We start from the raw sequence: 15,179 nt of genomic DNA, 5'->3' as shown, positions 1-15,179 counted from the left end.
GAGTTCGGATTAGTATTGAGTAAAACCATATGCTTACGTGCCTTAAGAAGAAATCTTGTTAGCTTTGTTATCTTTAATAAATACTTAATTTGGTTTACCAAAGGCCTGATCCTTGGCTGGGGTTTCACAGACCAGAAGGGAGGGTAAGGTAATGACCAAGGCTGAAGGGAAACTGTAACAAATGGTGGCAGCGGTGAAGAGAATAACAATACCAGTATTCAGAGTCTCTGGGAATACAAGTATTAGGACGTGACTGGTGGTTGCCTAGCAGGGGGATCTGTTGAGATCTGTGCTAGAGCGGGGAGAGAAACAATAAAAAAGGACAGTCCGGACTGGTGGAGTCCCTGGTGGTGCCTAGTGACAGGCAGTAGCCACGCGCAGGTAGGAACCTGACAGGGAGAGCCAGGGAAGGACGACACAGGTGGTGGCAGTAGCGGTGGGATACGAACAACAGAGAATCCAGATACGAATACTAGAGAATCCAGAACAGTGGTGTGGCAAACAGAAATAACAAAACAAGATTTCTTGTGAGAGTGACTGGCAAAGAGTGTGTGGCAAAGAGTGAGTGAACTCAAACACCATGGCTGAATATATAAAAATGAAAAGAGAGGAGCTGGTGGAGAATTGCATACCATTCAATTTACCTCACGAGGGTAAAGGGGTAGATGAATTGAGGGTAGCACTTATAGGATTTGCAACTGCCCAGCAAAAACAACCTGTCAGAGAAGAGACCCCAGAAGGATATTTAAGCAATCCCGCTTATATAGAGTACTTGAGAGAGAAGTTAAGATGGGAGGCTGAGGAAAAAGACAAGCAGAGGGAGTTGGAAGCTGAGAGATTGAGGATGGAAGGTGCAGAGAAGGAAAAACAGAGGGAGTTGGAAATTGAGAGAATGAGATTGGGGTTTGAGGAGAGGGAGAAGCAACGAGCAGTGGATGCCGAATTACAAGTAGAAAAGTTAAAATTTGAAAGAGAGAAGTTTCATTCTGATGAAACAAGAAAGGACAGAGATGGAGCAAAAATAAAAATTACTCCAAAGGACTTTGCTGTCTATGAGCCTGGTCAAGATCCTCAAATTTACCTCAGCACCTTTGAAAAAGCAGCTCAGTGGTGGGGGCTACCTGAAGATAAATACATGCAGTATTTATCAAACCTGATTAAAGGGGAATTGGCTGAGGTATACCAATATTTCCCCTCAGACAGGCCCATCACCTATGCTGAATTCAAAGAAGCAGTGTTTAAAAGATTCAGACTGGGGCCTGATTATTTTAGAAAGCTTTTCAGAAACTGCCAGATACAGACAGGGAGGTCTTTCGTGGAGCTGGGGGCAAAACTGATGGACATATTTGGGAAATGGCTGACAAGTGCAAAAGCTCAGTCTGTGGAGGAGGTGAAAAACCTCATGATATTGGATCAATTATACCATCAGTTACCACCAGAAATAAGGCTCCTGGTCAAAGACCGTTCCCCTACATCGGTGCAGGAGGCCGCAGAGATGGCGGATCACTTCGCCTCCAACAGAACTGGCTGGGTGGGGAAAACATCAAGAGATTTTAAACCCAGACCATATAATGCTGGCAGAAGGGATGTGGTACCACAGCGAGTGAGTCCTCCAGTAAAATCTGAAGGGCACAGGACACCCCAGAGTGGATCTGTGTACCCTAAAAATGAGGAGAAATTATGCTACAAATGTGGTAGACCGGGGCACCTATGTTTTCAATGTGAGGTTGCCAACCCCATTAGTAATCCTGCTCAGACAAGGGCAGTGAAAACAGAGCCCAAGGCTTTAGAAACAGCGAAAAAGGTTCAGTTCTGCCAGATAAACTGGACAGAAGTAACAGACCTTGATTCAAGTCTGAGAGAGGAAGTGAGTGTACAAGGGGCAAATTATTGGGCATTGCTTGATACTGGTGCCGCTCAGACATTACTGAGGCCAGATTTAATAAAATCTGAGGTAATATTACCTCAGGAAACTGTGACTATCCAAGGAGTGAGGGGTCAACCAGAAAGTTTGCCTGTAGCCCTGGTGCAAATGACTTGGAGAGGCCGAGAGCGCCGATATAAAGTAGGCATTAATGCCCAGCAACAAGAATCAGTAATACTGGGAAGAGATGTAATGGGAGCCCAAGGAAAGATATATGTAGTGACCAGACAGCAAATTGGCAGAGAAAAAGAAGCCATATTAAGGGGGGCTGAAACAAACAGGGTGGAATCTGTTAACCAGCCTCAGGTCACCATAGCAACCACTAGCAGGCCTGCTGAAGGAGACAAACTGTATCAAGTGGTCTCTGATAAGAAAGAAGCAGAGCAATTCAGGGAAGAGCTGCATAAAGATATAAGTTTGAAGCAGATAAAGGAACAAGCTCTAACCCAACAGATTCCTTTCACTGACAAACTGAGGAATCAAGTTGTGTGTGAGAATGGGATTTTATATAGACTGTGGATGCCCGCTGAGAGAAAGGATGAATGTGAACCAGTGAAGCAATTGATAGTACCTAGCAAATACAGAAGCAGATTGCTAGAGGTAGCCCACGATGTCCCTTGTGCAGGACATCTGGGAATAAAAAAGACCAAGAGGAGATTGGCAGCACACTATTATTGGGCAAACATCTCCAAAGATGTAAAACAACATTGTCTATCTTGTGGAATATGCCAAAAGGTGGGAAAAAGTGGAGTAAAGACTAAGGCACCCTTAAAGCCCCTTCCTATAATTGGACAACCCTTTTATAGAGTGGGAATAGATTTGGTGGGGCCTTTTTCCAAACCCACAAGGCATGGCAAGAAATATCTAGTGGTGGTGGTGGATTTTGCCACCAGGTACCCAGACGCAGAAGCACTAAGATCTGTAGAAGCCCCTGTAGTGGCAGAGGCTTTATTAAAAATCTTTATGAGGCTGGGTTTCCCTCATGAAGTGCTGACGGATCAAGGCAGTGTATTCATGGGAGATATGGTTATGGCGTTCTTACCCAGGAAACATGACAAATTACAGGCTAACTGGGAAGGACCATATACCATCAGAGAAAGGCTTGACACAGTGACGTATGTAATCACCACAGACCAATTAAACAAAAGCAAAGTGGTTCATGTAAATATGTTAAAGCCTTACCATACCAGGGATGCAAAGGTGTTGCAAGTTACCTTATTCCCTGAGGGAAGTGGGCCTGAACTTCCAGATTTGGTACAGGAAAGCAAAGACAAAGGAGGGGTAGATCAAGTGGAATGGTCAGAGGAGGTGAAGGAGGAAGTAAAAGAAGAGATTCTGAGAGTTTTGAAAACCTATAGGAATCTCTTTAGCAACAAACCTGGCCGAACCAGTATAGTTATACATTCCATTGATACTGGAGATCATGCCCCAATCAGATCTGTTCCGTACTGTGTGAATGGGAAAGTTGTGAGTGAAGTAATCTGTGTAGGACATGGGGTGGGGAGTGGGAAAATCACCCCCTTATGGAGCAAGGTAGAGGCAGTGCAATTGTGGCCTATCCTCTTGCATGAATTAACAAAGAAGAAGTGTTCTGAGCGTGTGGTATGGACGGATGAATGTCAGAAGGCTTTTGATCTACTGAAGCAAGCCTTGTGCCAAGGACCCATATTAATAGCACCAGACTATGAGAAACCATTCATCATGGCTACAGATGCGTCGGACCTCGCGCTGGGAGTCGTCTTGCTGCAAGAGAGAGAAGGCACCAGACATCCAGTGGCGTATCTGAGTCGCAAGCTGATGCCGAGGGAGAAAAACTATTCGTCGGTCCAGAAGGAGTGCCTAGCGGTCGTGTGGGGACTGAACAAGTTGCGCCCATACGTGTGGGGACGAAGATTCACAGTGTTGACAGATCATCGGGCCTTGTTATGGTTGCAGACTATGAAAAACCATAACACTATGCTGCAGAGGTGGTCCTGGGCCCTACAGGACTATCAAGTGGACTTCCAGTTCATAAAAGGCAAGGACAATGTACTGGCTGATGGACTTTCCAGGCAAGTGGCTGGGACTGCAGTGACGTGACCAGACGGAAGGACAAAGAAAGACATTTTCCCCATAGAGACTTGTTTATATTGTTAACGCGACGTATAAATCCTGGAACAGGAATAATACTCTGCCGTTGTTTAAGAGGGGGGGATGTGATGTTCCTATATTAATGTATATATGGTAAGTGTTGGTTGTTTAGAAGATACATGGTAAGTGGAGTGAAAGAGGAGGGGGAGTGAATGGGCAGTAGAATGCTAGATGATTGGCTGAGTGTTTAAAATGGCTGAACGTATAAAAGGAAGAGTGAGAGTGGAATCTGGGGGGAGAAGAGAAAGAGTGGGTTGTTTGGTGGGTTTGAGAGAGTGGTTTGCCAGGAGAGAGTGGAGAAGGAGGGGGGTGGAGTTCGGATTAGTATTGAGTAAAACCATATGCTTATGTGCCTTAAGAAGAAATCTTGTTAATCTTGTTAGCTTTGTTATCTTTAATAAATACTTAATTTGGTTTACCAAAGGCCTGATCCTTGGCTGGGGTTTCACAGACCAGAAGGGAGGGTAAGGTAATGACCAAGGCTGAAGGGAAACTGTAACAAATGGTGGCAGTGGTGAAGAGAATAACAATACCAGTATTCAGAGTCTCTGGGAATACTAGTATTAGGACGTGACTGGTGGTTGCCTAGCAGGGGGATCTGTTGAGATCTGTGCTAGAGCGGGGAGAGAAACAATAAAAAAGGACAGTCCGGACTGGTGGAGTCCCTGGTGGTGCCTAGTGACAGGCAGTAGCCACGCGCAGGTAGGAACCTGACAGGGAGAGCCAGGGAAGGGCGTCACAAAGGCACTCACCAACAGCGTCTCAGTGTTGTCAGGATTGAGCCTCAGTTTATTAGCTCTCATCCAGTCCATTATCGCGGCCAGGCAACGGTTCAGCACATTAACAGCCTCACCTGATGAGGATGAAAAGGAGAAATAGAGTTGCGTGTCATGAGCATACTGGTGACAACGCACTCCAAAACTCCTGATGACCACACCCAGCGGCTTCATGTAGATGTTAAAAAGCATAGGGGACAGAACCGATCCCTGTGGGACTCCACAATGGAGAGTCCAGGGTATCGAACAATGCTCCCCAAGCCCTACCTTCTGGAGGCAGTCCACCAAGTAGGAGCGGAGCCACTGCCAAGCAGTACCTCCAACTCCCAACTCCCAAGAATAAAGTTCTGGTGTGAATGTGGCCTGGGACAGCTTTGGTTTAAATGTGGGTGGGAGACTACATGTGCCTGCTGTAGAATAAAAAGGTGGGGGAAGCGCTGAAAAACAATTATACTGTTCACAATGTTATCCTTTTGGCAAGGAAAGGGGTATCCTTTCTGCCCAGTGCCCACCCATCCAATCTCCTCCTCTCCCCTCCTCCTTCCCTCTCCCCTCCTCCTTCCCCCTCCCCTCCCTTCCCCTGCGTAACTGAGACCTGGGCAGATGAGCTTGGTAGCCCACTGCTAACCCAGCTATGCCCACTTGGGTATTTTGTGCAGCACCATTCCAGATAAGAGGGATGGGGAGGGGGCATTGCAATCAGCCATAAAAATCCTATCTCCTTCACCAGGAGATCAACCCGTACGGTGTCTGGGTTTGAGGGATTGTTTGTGGCAGAACAGGAATGTTGTTAGTGTATTGTCCACCCTTGTTGCACTACAACCTCTCTAACCAAGCTGGCAGAGGTAATCTTGGATGAGGTGTTTGAGAATCCTTTCACAGTGGAGTTGGGGAACTTCAGTATCCCAGCGGAGGCTGCTTAAGAACAGCCAACTTGGGACTTCATGGCCTCCATGACAACCATTGGCTGTCTCAGTACATCAGTGGCCCAACATATGTGGCCGGGCATACCATCAACCTGGTCTTTGCCACAGAGCGGATTGGTAATACTCCATTGATTGGGGGGCTTGTTGTGAGTCCTTTGACATGGATGGACCATTTCCTGGTAAGGTTTGGGCTGAATGTAGGTACTGCACTCTGCAAGAGTGAAGGACCCATGGCAATGGTCCGCCCTTAGAGACTTATGGAATCTGAGGGATTCTTGAATGCTCTGGATGATTTTTTGGATGACATGGCTAGTGCTCCTATCAAGACTCTTATCTCTCTGTGGAATGATGAGAATGATGCCCCTTCTATGATGAGCTTCCGCCGGGCCTTGAAGACCTGGCTCTTCAGGCAGGCTTTTAGGGTGGGTTAGGTTTTTATTGTTATGGTTTTAAATGTTAACGTTTTAATGTATTGTTTTTATCTTGTACGTCGCCCAGAGTGGCTGGACACCCAGCCAGATGGGCGACTAATAAATTTAATATTATTATTAATATTATTATTGAGTAGAGCATCCACCTGCTCCAGATGGCATCCACCCAAGAGTACTCAAAGAACTCAAATGTGGAATTGCTGATCTTCTAACAAAAATATATAACTTATCCCTCAGATCTGCCTCTATACCTGAGGACTAGAAAGTGGCCAATGGAACACCAATCTTTAAAAAGGGATCCAGGGGGATCCTGGAAATTACAGTCTGGTTAGCCTAATATCTGTCCTGGAAAAACTGGTAGAAAGTATTGGTACCATGTGTTTTTAAATTGCTTTTTAAAAATGTGTTATTTAAATTTGTAAATTTGTTTTTAATGTTTTTAATTGTTGTAAACCACCCAGACAGCTTCGGCTATGGGGCGGTATATAAATACAATAAATCATCATCATCATCATCATCAATCAATCAATCAATCAATCAATCAATCAATCAATCAAATACACATATACAAGAGTGAGCCTTCCTGAAGCAGAACCAGCACAGCTTCTGCAAGGTTAAGTCCTGTCTCACTAACCTATTAACGTTCTTTGAGAGTGTCAGCAAGCATATAGATCCAGTGGATATAGTGTACTTGGACTTTCAAAAGGTTTTTGACAAAGTACATCACCAAAGACTCCTGAGTAAGCTGTCATGGAATAAGAGGAGAGGTCCTCTTGCAGATCAGGAATTGGTTAAGTAGCAGGAAGCAGAGGGTAAGAATAAATGGACAGTTCTCCCAATGGAGGGATGTAGAAAGTGGCTTCTCCCAAGGTTTGGTACTGGGACCTGTGCTTTTTAACTTGTTCATAAATGATCTAGAATAAGGGATGGGCAGTGAGGCAGCCAAGTTTGCTAACAATAATAAATTGTTCAAGGTGGTAAAAACCAAATGGCAAATGTGATTGATTGTAAGCAAGTCTAAAGTAATCCACACTGGGGCACATCTTAATACAGATCCTTCAGGCAACCCACTGCTTACATCGCTCCATTGGGGAAACTTTCTACTTTCTGCCTTTTAACCAATTACTGTTCTTTAAGAGGACTTGCCCTCTTATGCCATGATTGCTACGCTTACTCAGAAGCCTTCAGTGAGGAACTTTATCTGACATGTTTTGGAAGTACAAGTGAACAGTACACCTGATTGTCCCATCCACATGCTTGTTGACATTTTCAAAGAATATCTGTTGTATTCAATGGTGTCACTCAGCTATTAAAGCTTCCATCAGTGGAATAGGGAAGGAAGCAATTTGGGAAGATTCCCCTTCCTCCTGCAACTCCCAGTGCACCCTCAGACCTACTCCAGAGGATTAGGGGACCTTTCACAGCAAATGTGGGTAGAGGGGAGGGGAAGTTGTTGGAATTTGTTCCCCCACATTCCACTGATGGAAGCTAAGCAACACCCTTGGAGACAACCCTCAAAGTTAGTGAGAGGGGGCATCCCAGAAGCGATGTTAGTTCTTCAGCAAGACTTGATGTTCTATATACTTTTTTATTTTACTTTTCATAATGATTTCACTCAGTTTATCCAGAACATTCATTAAGCTAAGTGGTCCTTACACTTCTATATCTTCACCCATCTGGATCTGACTTTAAAAAAATGCTTTTTCATTGCCCACTTTGCAATCCTTAAGTATGAAGGTTGATCTTAGGGACAAGTATTCAAAAATTACTAGAAAATCAGCTGTTTCACACGTTAGTTCTTTAAATCTATCAGATGAAATCACCTAGATATGATGATCTGTTAACTTTTAATTTACTGATGAGGCATAGATCTCTCATCCTTACTTTTTTGCCTCAATTCTTCAGACTCCCTTCCTGACAATATCTGTTCAGTTGTGGGTATCTGCCCAAAGTCTTCTGCAGTGAAGACAGATAGAAATAATTCATTTTGCGTCTCTGCAGCTTTCTTTTCCTTCTTCAGTACATCTTTGACCCCATTGCCATCCAACAGTCCATGCACATTACTTGTCAGTTTACTGCTTCTGATGTATTTATTCAGTGATACATTATGAGGGCATGACATGCTGCTACAGACTCCAAACTCCTGCTCTGCTTCTGATTTGGCAGATGGGGAGGGCAGGGAGAATTTGGAGGCCCACTGTGAAGTGTTTGCAAAGCACTTTGAGGGTAGCAGTCTTGATGCCCCATCCACATCTACTGTAGTCCCCAATGAGGTGTGCAGTGCAACATCTGTTGCAAATTCTTGGGAACGGTTTCAGCTGATACGGCCTGATGACGTAGACAAGGTGCTTGTCATGATGCAGCCAGCAACATGTCCTCTCATCCCTTGACTTCCTTGGCTTATTAAAGTTTGCTGAGGGAGTTTGACCGAGGTTGTGGTCAATGCATCATTGTGGGAGGGAGTGGTTCCAGCCACCTTGAAAGAGGTGATCCAACCACTCCTGAAAAAGCCCACCCTGGACCCACTGGTCTGCAACAGTTACCAACCGCTCACCAATACCCCCTTTTTACGAAAGGTGATCAAGAGGGTTGTGGCGCAGCAATTCCAACTACTCTTGGATGAAACAGATTATCCTGACCTGTTCTAGTCTGGGTTCAGAACTGGTTATGGGACTGAATCGGCCTTGGTCACCCTGATGGATGACCTTTATCGGGAGAAGGACAGGGGGGGGTGCGACCCTGTTACTCCTACTTGATCTCTCAGCGGCTTTTGATACCATTGACCATGGTATCCTTCTGGGCCCACTTGGTGAGATGGAGGCACTGTTTTATAGTGGTTCCGATCCTATCTCTAGGGTCATTTTCAGAGAATAGCATTGGATGACTGTCTTTTGGTCCCCTGGCAGCTGTGCTCTGGGGTGCCGCAGGGTACCATCTTGTCCTCCATGCTGTTTAACATCTATATGAAGCTCTTGGGAGCGGTCATCAGGAGATTTGGGGTGAGGCATCAGCAGTATGCTGACAATACCCAGCTCTATTTCTGTGTAACATCTGAATCTGAAGAGGCCGTGCAAGCCCTGGACCACTGCCTGGACTCGGTGGTGGGCTGGATGAGGGCCAATAAGTCTGAATCCTAGCAAGACGGAGGCACTGTGGGTTGGTGGTTCCCAAGTTCAGATAATTGATCAGTTACCTGCTTTGGATGGGGTCATACTCCCTCTGAAAGAGCAGGTCCGTAGTCTGGGGGTGCTCCTAGATCCATCTATCGCTAGAGGCCCAGGTGACCTCCGTGGCTAGGAAGGCCTTTCATCAGCTTCAGATGGTAACACAGCTGTGGCCGTTTCTGGACCGGGATAGCCTGACCACTGTTGTCCATGCACTGGTAACCTCCAGGTTGGATTACTGTAATGCGCTCTATGTGGGGCTGCCTTTGAGATTGGTCTGGAAGCTGCAGCTGGTGCAAAATGCAGCGGTGAGACTGCTCAGTGGGGTATCGCCAACATACCACTCCACTGCTGAAAGAATTGCACTGGCTTTGCTACCGGGCCAAGTTCAAGGTTCTAGTTTTGGTGTACAAAGCGCTATACAGCTTGGGACCAGGATACCTGAAAGACCGTCTTATCCCTTATATACTCAGTCGATCACTGTGCTCTGCAGGTGAGGGCCTCCTGCAGATACCATCTTATCAGGAGGTTTGTTCTGCACAAGATAGGAAATGGACCTTTAGTGTGGCGGCACCTACCCTGTGGAATTCCCTCCCCTTAAATATTAGACAGGTGCCATCTCTGTTATTTTTTTGGCACCTATTGAAGACCTTCCTCTTTCAACAAGCCTTTTGAGACCTTATCCCAGTCTGCTTCTGTGTTGGAATTGCTTTTTAATATGTTTTTAAACCTTTTTTTTTTAAACAATATCTTTTTTAACCTTTTTTTTAATGTCTGCAAAACTTTTTTAAATAATGTTTTTAAAGTTGTTTTGTTTTAATGTATATTAAACTCTGTTTTTTGATGTTTTAAAGTGTTTTTAGTGCTTTTGTTTGCCACCCTGGGCTTCTGCTGGGGGGAAGGGTGGGATATAAATAAATAAATAAATAAATAAGTTCACAGCTCGATTTTCAATAACATTATTTTTAAAAATGAATATCTTCCTAACACTTAAAATGTTCTTAAAATCACTGGCAGTGCAATCTTTTATATGTCTGCTCATCAGCAGTAAGTCCCACTGAGTTCAATGGTGCTCACTCCAGACAGGACCAGGTGTGGCAGACCAATGGACAAACAGACAAAGGATTTGTGTGTGTGAGAGAGAGAGCGCATCCCAACCCAGCAGCAAAAAGAAAAATGTGTGTGGGAGATGTGTGGTTTCGTTCCATTCCAAAACCAGGGCTTAGGGAAGGAAAGAAAAAAGTGTGTGTGGGGGTGGGTGGGTCTTTCACCTGCTGATCTCAAGCTGGCAACGCCACATTCAGTGCAAGACCAGACATGGCATTTCAGATGGAGGGGGCTGAAAATGATTCAGATTTACAGCAATTCTGTTCAGATGCTCATGCTGGGATAAATTCAAGATTTAAATAGTTAAAAATCAAGCACTGTATTCATTTGTCTGGTTATTTATTCAACCAATAAATTGTCTTCAACCAATCTAGCATGATTATTGTGTGTTTAGATGCCTAAGTACCAATTGTATTCATGCGTTCACTCCTAGGTTGGTGCGCGCAGGGGCCCTGTCACCGGCATGAACCCTCCTCTGCCTCTTCCTCACAGGAAAGCCCAGGCTATAATCCTGTATACACTTACCTGGGGAAAGCCCCATTAAACACAAAGAGTGTTACTTCTTAATAGACATGTATACCATGGGATTTTTTAAAAAACACCCACCCACACTTGCTGTGTAGTAGAATCTGCAGAAAATAACTTCTAAAGGGTACGTGATCTCAAACAGAGATTACAAGCAGCAGACAGAAGCCACAATCCAGAAAGAAATGTTCAGGGGAGGGGAAATAGCAGCTTTTTAGGGCCCCAGAGATTCCTGATGTTGTTAACCTTTTTTTTTAAAAAAAAGATGTTTTTAAAGCTTTAAAAAATGTTCTTAACGTTTTGTTTTAATGTATTTTAAGGTCTTTTTATGATGTTTTTGTGTTTTTATCGTTTCTGTTTGCCGCCCTGGGCTACTGCTGGGAGTAAGGGTGGGATATAAATCAAATAATAAATAAATAAAGGAAAGGGGCTTTCCTTCTGCCCAGTACACACCCATCCAAACTCCTCCTCCTCCCCTCCCCCAGGTCTGTGTTGGACTACGACCTGGGAGACCAGAGTTCGAATCCTCACACAGCCATGAAGCTCACTGGGCAACCTTGGGCCAGTCACTGCCTCTCAGCCTCAGAGGAAGGCAATGGTAAACCACCTCTGAATACCGCTTACCATGAAAACCCTATTCACAGGGTCGCCATGAGTTGGGAACGACTTGAAGGCAGTCCAAAGCAAACACCAGATGCAGTCTACCTTTCCATATCATCAGAGGCAAGGGTTCCATAGCAGAGGAGGCACATGTTACTAAATTCTTGCAAGCTACACAGCAAATTGATAGGACTGTGAAAGACCAACCCAAATTGTGTTTGCATTCTAACAAATTTGTAGGGCAGTCCATTATCTCAGAGAGGAGGTCAGGTCTCCTGCTCCCCTGGTGCATTCACTATAGCTGCCCAATTTCCCTGCTTTTTAAAGTTTGATAGAATTATCTGTGGGCTATAGGTACGCTCTTAAACCACAAGGTTTTTTGCCTATTAGTGATCATCTTATCAGGAGATCCATTCCGCACAACATAGGAAAAGGACCTTTAGTGTGGTGGCACCGACCCTTTGAAATTCCCTCCCCTTAAATATTAAACAGGCGCATCTGTGTTATCTTTTCTGTGCCAACTGAAGGCCTTCCACTTTCAACAAGCCTTTTAATCAGAGACCTTATCCAGGTCTGTGTCTGTGCTGGAATTGTTTTTTAAGATGTTTTTTAAGTTGACTTTTAAAGATGTTTTTAGATTTTTTAAAATATGTCTTAAAGATGTTTTGTTTTAATATGTTTTAAAGTCTTTTGTTTTTAAGATGTTTTAAAGTGTCTTTTGAGTTTTTGTTGGCCACTCTGGGCTCCTTCTAGGAGGAAGGATGGGATATAAAATAATAGTGTCTGTTTTCATACAGTCCCTGCTGAAGGACCTTGTGATGAAACCATCTCTTTAACCTCATTTTAAAATGTGTTCTGTTATGAATTATGAAGTAGTTAATGGAATGCGAGAAGGTATGGATGATGTAAGACTGCCAGGTGGGAGGGGGCATGTGTTTCCAGTGAATTTTGAACAGAAAAGCAGTTTGTTTTGTCAGTTAGGGAGACAAGGGTTAGATCTTGAAGAGTTAGGGTGTGTTTTTAGGAGGGATAGGATTGGGAGGATGCTGAGGGAAGATTTTATTAGGATTAGGGGGGTAGAGTAGGTAGGGTGGACAGGGACTATATCAATACTATTTATACAATCCCTCGCTGGATAGTCACCTTGTAGGGGTGAGTGGGCTTCCGTGTTCCAATGAACCCTATGAGCGATGCCGTCGGGAGTCATGTGCTCCCAGCAGGGTCACCCATGGCGGTAAGGTCAAGGGAGAGGAACCAGACAAAGAACGATCCAAGAAAATCCTCAATGGCAGAACAGGCAGAGGATAACAATGTGTACGTTACAACGGCTGTGAAGGCGGATGAACGCTGCAGCAGATAAAAGACTTCCAATCGTGGTGGTATCCGTGCCATTGGATCAAAGCCTTTTTCTGTCAAGATTGTGTGTTGATCGTCGTGCGCCAATCTCCCCACATAAAACAAATTCATGCACAGGCATCCTCCAGCAAACCAAACTATTTAAAATCTTGTAATTAATAACATTTGTTCAAAAGCCTGCGTGTCAGCTTGGTTACATATGCTACCACAACAGGGTCCAATTCCATATCTATACCAATTCTGCTATCAGTGTACACAAGTGGTCACCTTTTGAGGAGAAAGGTGGTGGGCTGAAGCTTGTGGTTCAAAGGGTATATCTGACACAGGCTGAGGCAGATGACCCGTGGGGGATTTCCTGATCCGAGCATGGGGTATCAGGAAGCAGAACCCTGAAAAGGCATGGGGTGGATATCACCGACCTCTCCTTCAAGACTGTTGAGGGTTTTATTATTTGGATTATGAAGCCAATCTCCTATCCCTGCTGGATTCTTCATTTGTTCCCAAGCAAAATATGCAAACTCTTTCTACTTGGGCTTCTCTTTATTCACAAAAATATTTATAAATGCCTTTCACCTTGAAGGAGGACTCCTCTGCTTTTCCACTAAATTAGATACAGTGGGTTCTCCTATGCCTGTCCCTCAACTCAACACAGGACAACAGCTGCTCTGAGCCACTGAGTAAAATGGAAGACAAAGCCAGCAACCTTGTCAAAGATGGTGCTAATCCTATGGGTTGTTCCATTTATCTGGAAGCCGCCACGAGTTCCAGTATTGGAAGGATGGCGGGATATAAATAAAGAATAACTAACATATGTTGCTCAACTCCCTTCATTCCTGACCATCTGCTATGCTGGAGCTATGCTACACCTGGAGGGCACCACAATGGCCAGCCCTGTCTAGCTGGAATTTGGGGGAAGACGACGACTGCTGGAGAGCAAAGAAAGGAGTGGAAAATACCATAGCTCAATAGTAGAGAACAGCTTTGCATGCAGAAGGCTCCAGTTTCAATCCATGATATCTGTAAGAATCTCATCCTGAGCCTTTGGAGAACTGTTGCCATTCAGAACAGGCAACATGGAGAGAACTTATTAAGAGACTGACTTGATGCATGGCAGGTCCATCAGTTTGTATGAACAAAAGGAGAGAAACAAAGCAAGCCAAGAAGAAGCATAAGAAGGTATTCCTTGGTAAAGCACAGGCATCCTTCATGTTCCAGGTTTTACAAAATTCCTCCATGACCAGAAACTTGGGGTTTGTTCGATGAAAGTGTGATTTTCAGAAAGGCAGCTGTGCAATCAACAGAAGTTGTTTCAGTAGAATTCAATGTTGGAATCAACATAGCAACTAGTCCTCCTAATCTAAACATTGGTAAGAAATCATCTGGAAGAACTTAAAAGTACCAAAACTGAGGATGCAAGAGGAGAAAAATCCTCCTGAATTATCTTTTGTCTACACTACTCTAGAACACTGGCTGGAGCTAATGTGAGATGCAGCCCCAAATATTTGGAAGGAATCAGGTTTGGACTTGAAAGATGACCTACATTTTAGTGCAGTCACCACTGGTGTCTTTCATTGGTTTTACGTTTTATTTGTATTGACTTTATAAACAATTTTTTCTGGTGTACTTTGGTTATTACTATTAGCTGCCTTGGGTGCTCTATGCAGAAAGGTGGGATATAAAAACGGATAGAAATGAAAGGGTCTGCAACACCATTACCATAAGAACATAAGAACATAAGAAGAGCCTGCTGGATCAGGCCAGTGGCCCATCTAGTCCAGCATCCTGTTCTCACAGTGGCCAACCAGGTGCCTGGGGGAAGCCCGCAAGCAGGACCCGAGTGCAAGAACACTCTCCCCTCCTGAGGCTTCCGGCAACTGGTTTTCAGAAGCATGCTGCCTCTGACTAGGGTGGCAGAGCACAGCCATCATGGCTAGTAGCCATTGATAGCCCTGTCCTCCATGAATTTGTCTAATCTTCTTTTAAAGCCATCCAAGCTGGTGGCCATTACTGCATCTTGTGGGAGCAAATTCCATAGTTTAACTATGCGCTGAGTAAAGAAGTACTTCCTTTTGTCTGTCTTGAATCTTCCAACATTCAGCTGCTTTGAATGTCCACGAGTTCTAGTATTATGAGAGAGGGAGAAGAACTTTTCTCTATCCACTTTCTCAATGCCATGCATAATTTTATACACTTCTATCATGTCTCCTCTGACCCGCCTTTTCTCTAAACTAAAAAGCCCC

This window comes from Rhineura floridana, chromosome 13 (assembly GCF_030035675.1).
Source record: "Rhineura floridana isolate rRhiFlo1 chromosome 13, rRhiFlo1.hap2, whole genome shotgun sequence".
Classification (NCBI taxonomy): domain Eukaryota; kingdom Metazoa; phylum Chordata; class Lepidosauria; order Squamata; family Rhineuridae; genus Rhineura; species Rhineura floridana.
The sequence above is the reverse complement of the archived record's forward strand: the minus strand, read 5'-3'. Positions refer to the sequence as shown.